Here is a 9,495-nt window from a genome sequence, read left to right as displayed (position 1 = left end):
GGGGAAGTATTAAGAAAGAGAAAGGAAAGAGAAATAATTATCAAACCTGAACACAATATACTGAATTAGCTTTACAGAACATTGTTTTGGTCCTAGATTCAGTCCATATACCTGTCAGTTTATCAGGGAAAAAAACAGTTTGAAAACTGGACAAAATATCTTATTTTCAAACTATCTGAAATGTCTCTCTTAAGGATTATCCTGTGTCTAGTCCACTGACAATTCAATTTCATCTGGACTTTCCAACAGCGATAACATCTTCTTAGATCACCTCACATTCTCTTATATTCAGTGTACGAGCTAATTTAATATTGATTGAATATTTATTTAATATTTTCTTTCACTATTTCAACCCATCCTTTCCATTTTCCGAATTTTTATTTTTTTTCTCATGAGTCCTCAATCCCCTTTTAGCAGATGCCATCTCACATAACAAAGAGGTCTCAGAAAGCTTTCCTGTGCTGGCAAATTACTTGCATCGTGGCTTACATCAGTTTCATCAGTGCCTGTCTCTCTTGACCATTCCAGCATCCACACAGGAATTTTGCTCCAGCTGTGCAAAATATATATTGTCCTTTCTTCCACTCTGGCCAGCAGTCTGGAACAGCCAAATGGCCTATTCATGGGCCTATATAATTTGCAAATTAGTATCACATCATATCCTTGCAAATTGTTCTCATCATCTCTGTGATTTGCCTGTACTTTTTGTGATAAGACTCATTAGATTTCTATAGTTCAGGATGCAGAGTCCAGTTTCCCAGGGTTAATGGAGTCAATAGATACCTAGTAAACATAGTCAGTGGAGCCTAGGATGCCACACCTCTTTTCCTGAAACAAACATCTAAACTATGTTAGAGATAATACACTCTGAAAGTGTTTCTGCCTCTCTGTTGACTTTAAAAAGAACTAACCAACTTGCTCAGCTGCAGACTTTTATTATGCTGAATACTAACTTATGTGATTTGTGTTCCCCCCTTACTAACCACATCTTTGTTTCCATCAGAAGTCAGCAATGAAAAAAGTAAATATTACCATGTAAACAATAAATTATAAAGATCTCTAATCAAAATACTGACTGTGAAATAATCTTCTCAGAGAAGTAATGAAAAACTATTACTAAAATTAGTACCAAAGGCTTCACATAAAGCAGTTTCTTGCCACTGTCTAAACAAAAATTACCAAAGTAGTTGAAACCCACAGGTCTTCCATAAACAAGTTATTTCCAAGTTTCTATTCCATATCTTCATATAACCACAGGGTAGTTATGCTGATATTATTGCGTTATGCAACTGAAGTGGTGTAAGGAAAAAAAAGAATGGAAACTGAAACTACGATACTGAAGGCTGGCTTTACATTTTTCTGAAAGCTTTTGTTAGATTGGCAATAATTATTTTTCATTGGAAAACACAAAGTATTTATTTATTTTCCCTCCAGGCAGTTAAACATGAACACTATTAGAATGAATCTTCTGTCTTATGAGTATCTTGAATGAAAAATGGTTGGTTTTGATAAATGTACAGTAATTTCTCTGGCTGAAAGCCCTTCAGTTTCTTAAGACCAATTCCCTACTTTGGATCTTAAAAGAAAAAAAGGTTTTAAATCAGTCTCAAAGATAAACAAAGAAAACAATGCAGAGGATGTCCTTAGTTTTAAAACTCATACTTGTAAGAAAAAAAAAGTTTTCCTTCCCCAAACTGAAATGACACGAGTACCCATTTTACTTTATATCTTTTCCTGGAAGAGTTTATTCCCATGCCCCACAGACTACTAATCATGATGGTCATTTCAGTTCAGCGAAAGTAGTTAAGCAATACGCAGGAGAAATATGTTCTTATTTATAGCAATACTGAAATAGTAACCACACCAGTAATCCAGTAATATTCCAGTAGTATTTATTCCTCACAGTCTTTTAGTTACAGCTTGAATGAGAGGAAAGACTGCACTACGTTTTCATTGCTGCAATTAAACGTGCATCCATCTATAAAAAATTAACAAACTGTTATTGACTGTTATTTTTTAGCTTATGGTCTCAAAATCATGCAATATTATTTCTACAGTAGTGGATTTGATCTAGCACTGCAAAAAAAATCCCTAAAACTGCTGTATGGTTCTGTGGCAAGAAAAATATAACATTTTTGCTTGAAATTTAACAGTCAAATGGCATTGCAGGTAAGGGTCATTGAAGTGCTGCAAAATAAACAAGGAAGGAGCCATGTTCTAGAAAAGATCCTCACTGGAGAAGATTAAAATGTGTTAAGAGATCAGAAGAACAACACTTTTTAGATGTTACTACAGTCTTTTCTGAAATGCTGATAGCAATGGAGTAAGCAAAGAGCTATCTCACAAACACAATAAACTGTTACATGGACATGGAAAGTGAAATGAAAACAAAGTGCAACAGAAGAGAAGCAATTACTGAAATCATTGAGAAAAATCTTGATAAAAAGCAATACTCACACAAAATAAATTATTCTCAGTAACTTTTGACCTTATATTAAGGTTCTTCTTTGTATGTAATACTTCTCCTACAGAAATTCATAGACATCATAGCAGCTAATAGAAGAAAATTCTGGAAGCTCTTTTATGTTACAGCCATTAAAGGATTGATCACATCCAGTCAGTGATTGTGTGGTTGTGTATTCCCATGCAGCAGTGGCACATCTTTAACAAACAGTAATGTTGATACCTGATCTGCCTTTCTGAGAGCTCATCTTTGTTATTTGGCCTTTCATTAATTAATAGTGGCTAGATTAGAAAGCACAGTGGTGTCTCTCACAAAGACAAGGTGGTCTAAAGATACAGACTGAAGTACTCACATGGTTCAGTCTGGTTTCATTTATTCAGTAGGATAAGGCACACAAACTCATATTCCCTGAACTGAAAACACAACTGTAGCAGGCTCAAAAGCAGCATAGTATGGCACTGTGCCTGACTAGAGCTCTCAAGAGCAGAAAGAGATAATCTAAATAATTTATGGCAACATCAGAAGTATTTTCTTTGGCCAAAGTGTATAAAAAAAAGTGTATAAAAAAGCATTCATGAAAATAAGGATCAGAATCAAAATCACTTACTATATATTTATATGTAAAATACTACTGATCTCCAAAATAAATAGAGATTTTTAATGACCTATCAAATTTCATTCCTTTTGATTTAAATAACCAGAAGACTCCTACCAAAATGCTCAAACATTCTCATGTACCATTAGCAATACAGTTAAATCACAGCAGCATTAAACATCTCATAAGGAGCTCAGCCAACCTACAAAATTACTTTTTTATCCTTTCATTCCCTAGAAAGCTTCCACTCAGCTCCTGTCCATCTAATTTCCATAGCCATCTCTGGGAGTCTCTGAGCAACTGTGATGAAACCATGGAGGACTGACAGCACTGACAGAAACCAAGCTCAGTATAGCAAAAGTATTTGTCAGTGCAAGTTCATGAAGAGGCACAGAGCTATAGGGCTTTTTAGACAAATCAGATAAGGGAGAAAGAACAGACTTTACAGCTGTTTAAGTACTCTCCTGTACTTTGACTTCTTTGGATAGAGCAAAGTCCTGCTCATTGCACATAATTTGTTATTTCCCTCCCACTTCTCAAGAACACCAGGCAAACAGTGCTACCTCTGAATCATATTTATCAGAGAAAGAGATTACTTCTCTCCTGGAGAACCAGGGCAAAACAAACAGAACTGTGAGTCACAGCTCTTCCTCCGGTCTGCTCTGAGGTTTTTGACTCCTGGTCCAATGCGAAGTCCATAGAACATTTGCTCTACTGTTGTAAAGAGGCAGGATCACTTCTTTGTCGTGCCTTTTACAAAGCCAGTGGACAAGTTCCAGGCAACAGACCTCTCTGGAGCACTCCATCTGCTAACGCAGCTTCACTCTTGCCCCACTGACACAATCTCATAAGGATCTATAAATAACCAAAAGAATTCACTCAGTGCTGAAATAAACACAAGGGGACAGATTGTATTGGTGTAGCTGAAATAAGGAATGTGTTTGTGCTGATGGCATTCATCTTACGATCAGATTGCAGCAATGGGCAGATGTCTGTAACACACTGACCTAGAATACCAAGGAGAGGCAGAAGTCAGCTACTGTGTGATCTGCACTTACAATTGGTAATTAGGAAAATAAATATGTATTCTTTAGCACACAGCAAGGTTAATACTGACTTCTGATCCATTCTCTGAAAATCACAAACAACTTTTAATTGTAAAAATTTCTTTATTTTCTTACACTTGGACTCATCTACTCTGAAGACAATGCAGATAAAGCACTGCATCGACCTTCAGCACTAGCCATCTGTCTGCTCAGCCTTCCCAGTACTGCCTGCATCATCATTTTGAAAAAGAAGATCCAGAAAGAGTAGCTGAGCACCCCTGAATAAAATAATAAATGCTTCACATTCCCTCTGTTCAAACAACGCCTGCAGCCAAAGAGTGGGTGACATTACTGAGAACAACAACATCTATTCAAATTTGTAAAGCAAGCATGCTTCCTCCAACACAATAACTACACTGAATGAGCTGTTAGCTTAGCTCGCTTCCACACTTTGATGTATACAGTTAGAAAAAGTCAAGCATACCAGTAGTCCTAGACTTGAGTTTATTAGCTCAAGAAATGTTTTCAATTTCATATAGAAAAGAACCAAAAAATGTGACAGCTTATTTTATTTACTTAGCTTTTACTGATTGAAAGAAGTGACAGCAAGCATTAATTTATCTTACAGTTACAAGGAGATCTGCAGAGAGCTCTGAATGCCTAAGAATCATCTCTATTAGTCCACATAACATAGTCTTATTCTTTTTCATATTCACAGTTGACATCACACAACACTTAATTCTATGGAACATGTCACCTAACATGGATACATCATGTGCACTTTTCTAAAAGATCAGGGCATGTGATACTTATCTCACTATATTTAGGCCTGCAGCTGAGGTTGAAGCCACTCAAAATAATTTTGTCAAGTAAATCAGTCACTGAAATGATGCTGGCAGTGACAGAATTCTAGTGTGACAGAACAACTCACGAAGAATTGTGAGCAAGAAAATGCTTTACTCCAAATTTTTCAACTACCCAGAAGTTACTATCTTAAATGGAGAAAAGAAGGATGGAAGCAAGAAAAAAAAACAGACCTTAGCTGACCCAGACCAAACTTGCTTTGGGAAGGAAGATGCTTTTTTGGATAGTACATTTATATTGCATTGTTCACTGAAAAAGCTAAAAAGTATTCTTGCTGCAATAGGTAGCAATAGGATCACAACATCTAAAATATTTTATTTTTCCCTGTAAACTACAAAGAATTTGCAACCAAATGTTGCCATTGGATATGCAATGTCTCCAGGCCAATTTCTGTCAAGTGAGCACAGCAACTCCACAAAAATACAAAGATATAAACATGTATATGCTATCCTGTTAAATATTTATTGAAGCACTCCTCAAGAATTTCTTCAAAATTTTCCTAATCTCTAATCAGCTATGGAATAGTTTACAGTACTTAGGAACTTTTAATAAAAAGTATTTATGATTATATTGTGATATAGGTACTTTTTGCATGTGCCATTCAACAATGACCTCATATTAAATAGAATTTGATAATATTTTGAGCTGATTTTTACTGTTCACTTTTGGAATTGGGACAAATATAATATCTATTATTTTAACCAGGATAGTGGAGACAGCATTCTTATTCTGTGAAGAAGCTACAGCTCTACTAGTAATTTCAGAATCCTAGGGATATGTCTAAGCATCCTCTACTGGATGAGATACTTTGGAAACAGCCTGTATCGTTTCCCTCATTTCCAGATATTTCCAAAGGTTTGACTTTCTACTTTTTTTTTTTTTTTTTTTTTTTTTTTTCCATGCAGAATGAGCCATTTACCAATTGAACACAATTATTTCAAAATATTCTGATTATTCTGTATTATAGATTATATGAGAATCAACTTCCAGCTGTCTGGTATTTGACCAGTAATGAAAGTGAATTACTGAGTCAATTACAAATCTGCTGAGGTCTGTTGCAAAGTTTGCATTGATAACATTTGGTTTTCTGCAGCTAAAGATCTTTTAGAGAACAAGAAGAAAATTAGTGCCACATAGGAGAACCAAATTATTTTATATAGTATGACAATAGCTGAACATCGCAATAATGCCAGCTTCAGCTTTCCAAGATGGACATAGGCAGTGCTTACACTAAAACAAATTGATAAAACACCACATGAACTGCTCATGCATTTTCACTAAATAGATGGAAAACAATGGCTTCAAGCACCTATACATACATACGACAGATCATTAAAATCTAAACAGCTGTAATATCTGTACTTGAAGAAGAGAAAAAAAGTAGTTTTGAATAGTATCTGTGTTATTTTTATTGAGCATATTGCAGAGATCTTTCAGCACGCCTGCAGATATGTAAGTAATCATTACCTACACACAGAAGGTCAAGAACCTTCTAAACCACAGGAGTTCGTACAGTCGAAATGTTTTAGCTATTAAATGGCTGATGATGTCATTACAAAGCATCTTATCAAGTGAGTCAGTTGAGCAGGAAATCAAGAATTTTTCAACTTAAACAATCCCTGAGCAAGAGCTGACCTGCTCAGAAGTCCTGTATAATAAACTGATAAACTGCGCTGTGAAGTGAAAAGAAAAACTAAATGCTTGTTTTTTTTCTGTTAATATCTTCTTTAGGAAACATCTGCTAGCCATTCTGCTGTTTCTTCTCTCTCTTTTTTTTTTTTTTTTTTTTTTTCTTTTCTTTTATTACTATTGTTTGTTTGCCTTGCTATTGATTATGGAATTGAAGGTTTAGATAATCTCTTAGCCTTTAAAAGTAGCTTGTCTGGGTTTACTTGAGGTCACCTAAGCAATGAAGAAACCAACTGTTTGTTGGAATGTAAACAGGGGAAATGATTTTTCCCCAGGTGGCAGAGTTGTGAGATGGTTATAGGGACAGAACAGAAGGGTGCTTTTTTGGAATGCTTTACCCCTTCTGCAATGGTACCACCACAGGTATACAGTCCTGAGCTGAAAATGCGGTATGAGAGATCAACGCGAGTCTCACTGTTACGAAGCTGACATTTTATTAACAAGTGTTACATTGGCGAGTTGTGTAGTCCCAGCTTTACTCTGGAATTTAAAAGGTCAATGCAGACACCAAATAAGGCTTCAAACTTTTAAGACCTGCTGTGAAGGACAGCTGGCATGGCATGCAGAACCCTGCCACAGGGTGATAAAAGAATGAAGTGAATATTTTAGCAGTGAGCTGTCACTAATTAACACAAAATTTATTTACTTGAAAGATAAACATATTTGGAAATAGTAAATGCTCAAGAAGGAATGTTTGGCCATCAGTTGTGCAAGTGTTAGTTAAGTAGGAAACACGTGGGACGTGCCTTGGCAAGCATCTGAAGCATCGAGCCTGAGTATCTCCAGACTCAGAGACGTGAAGTTGTTGAATCAGATGATTTCACACCAACTGCATTAAACCTGCTGGTTACAGTGCAATGACCTCTGATTTACACTCTTTTAAAACAAGAGCAGAGCAGCGCTTTTTGAGTATAACACCTAACACTCATGCTCCTCTGCAACACTGAAGCCTTGTATCACTGACCTGCAGGTGCTAGGAAATGTCAGCACTCAAAAACAGCAATAACAAGGATTTTTAATCCAGTGGATAACAAATACGAGGTTTTTCTCCTGCACTTGACAGCACCGACGGTACTGCTTTGCCCTTCCAGCAGGGGCAGGGCATGCCGGCTCTGAGGAGATGTTTAACCAAAAGAAATCTTTCCTGTTCAACGACATTTCATATTTGTACTTTGCTCACTGAGATTTTTGATATCTGAAACTGTAAGTTCTGTATTTTTTCTCTCAGATGAATGCAAAATAAAGCAGGATTGAGGATTTTTCCACTAATACAAACTAATCTTGCAAGTTTTCTACCCACTCTATTGGCACATGAAAAAGGCTGCTAAAAAACTAAAGGCCATGGAAAATCCAGAACAGACAAGAGGGAATACAGAAATACAAATAATTAGTCATTATTATTTGAAAGTGCTTCTTTGAGAATAATTATAGAGCTTCAAATGTGATCCCAGGGAATTCCTCTTGAAACAAGTTCAAGATGGCCACGTTGCCCCGACGTTAAGTGAAAAGTGTCTCCCTTAGTATGAAATAAATTTGAACCCTATGGTAACATAGGGACAACTTACTGTGGACTGTTTCAGGAAGATTACAATTTATGCCAGCAAATTGCAAGCCATGTGTGCAGCCATGAAAAACATTGTGTGTGGCCACCACACCAACACACATTTTCAACCCAGAAACTAGCACGCTTTAGCAGACACTGTTAGTGTGCAGTAGCCATAACTCAGTAAAAATGCCTTGAAGAACTGCCATCCAGGACACATACACAGCATCAAACTTACCCAAGCTACTTAATAAGAAGTTAAATTGTCGGAAAATTGGGCCACACAGTAAGAAGCTATCTGCCAGCATACATCATTCACACTTGCAAATTACCAAAGCCTTGCAGGCAGTGGAAGACAATCACTTTAAACTGTCTTGACGTGCTGCCTAGTCAGTCTTCAGAGGAAGTGGGAAGCAGATACACAGGGACTCCAGGAAAGGCATCTGAGCCAGTGAAGGACACATGGAGCTTATCAAGGTGCTGACTGAATGGATTCTACTGTTCACTGAGAATCCATATGCTTTTGCCAGATGTTAAATAATTAACCTAATCTCAGCATGACATAATGTATTCTTAATATATCCTTTTTTATTCTGACTCCTGTTTCAGTTTACACAATTAAATGAAAGCCAAGAAATGAATGCGAGCCTTTCCATATGGCATCATGCTTTGTTCATAAGTGAGAACGTATATGAGAACTATATACTAGAAAGTCTACCAGTAAGGTTACTTCAGTTCTTTGGGCCACTGGGTTCAACTGGAATCTATTTGGTGCAAAGCTATTGTAAATGGAGGTAAACTCAAAACACTGTAACAGCACCTCAGATGGTCTACAACTCTGGGACCATTTAGTGAAGCTTTTGGATGCTTAGAGACCACTCAACAGAAAATCCACTGGCACACATCAGCGCTCTAGAGCTGCCCCTCCACTGGAAGCCCTGTGAAAGAGAATATAAAATACATATATATATGTCACTTTAAGATATCCTGTAACAATAAAATTCAGTGGCCACAAAATCTCCTAGACAATATATCACCCTTTTGAATCTCTGGAATAGCACACAGGGAAGTTGAATGGAAACACGAGATTGTCCTTTTGTCTGCTTTTCCCTTACAAATCTTAAATTCTAAACACTTTCTATACAATATAATAAAACCTCAGAAGGACTAACGAATAGCCTATAGGATTGAAAAGAGAAGCAAAGAAGTGGGCAGTCTCAGAATGGTTTTCTTTGTAATTGCCTACTATAGTAGGAATGAAAGTTTCTATTTAAATTATGCCTTAGTCTCTTTT

The sequence above is a fragment of the Tympanuchus pallidicinctus genome, unplaced genomic scaffold (assembly GCF_026119805.1).
Source record: "Tympanuchus pallidicinctus isolate F22 unplaced genomic scaffold, pur_lepc_1.0 scaffold3, whole genome shotgun sequence".
NCBI lineage: Eukaryota > Metazoa > Chordata > Aves > Galliformes > Phasianidae > Tympanuchus > Tympanuchus pallidicinctus.
This window is presented reverse-complemented; position numbering follows the sequence as displayed.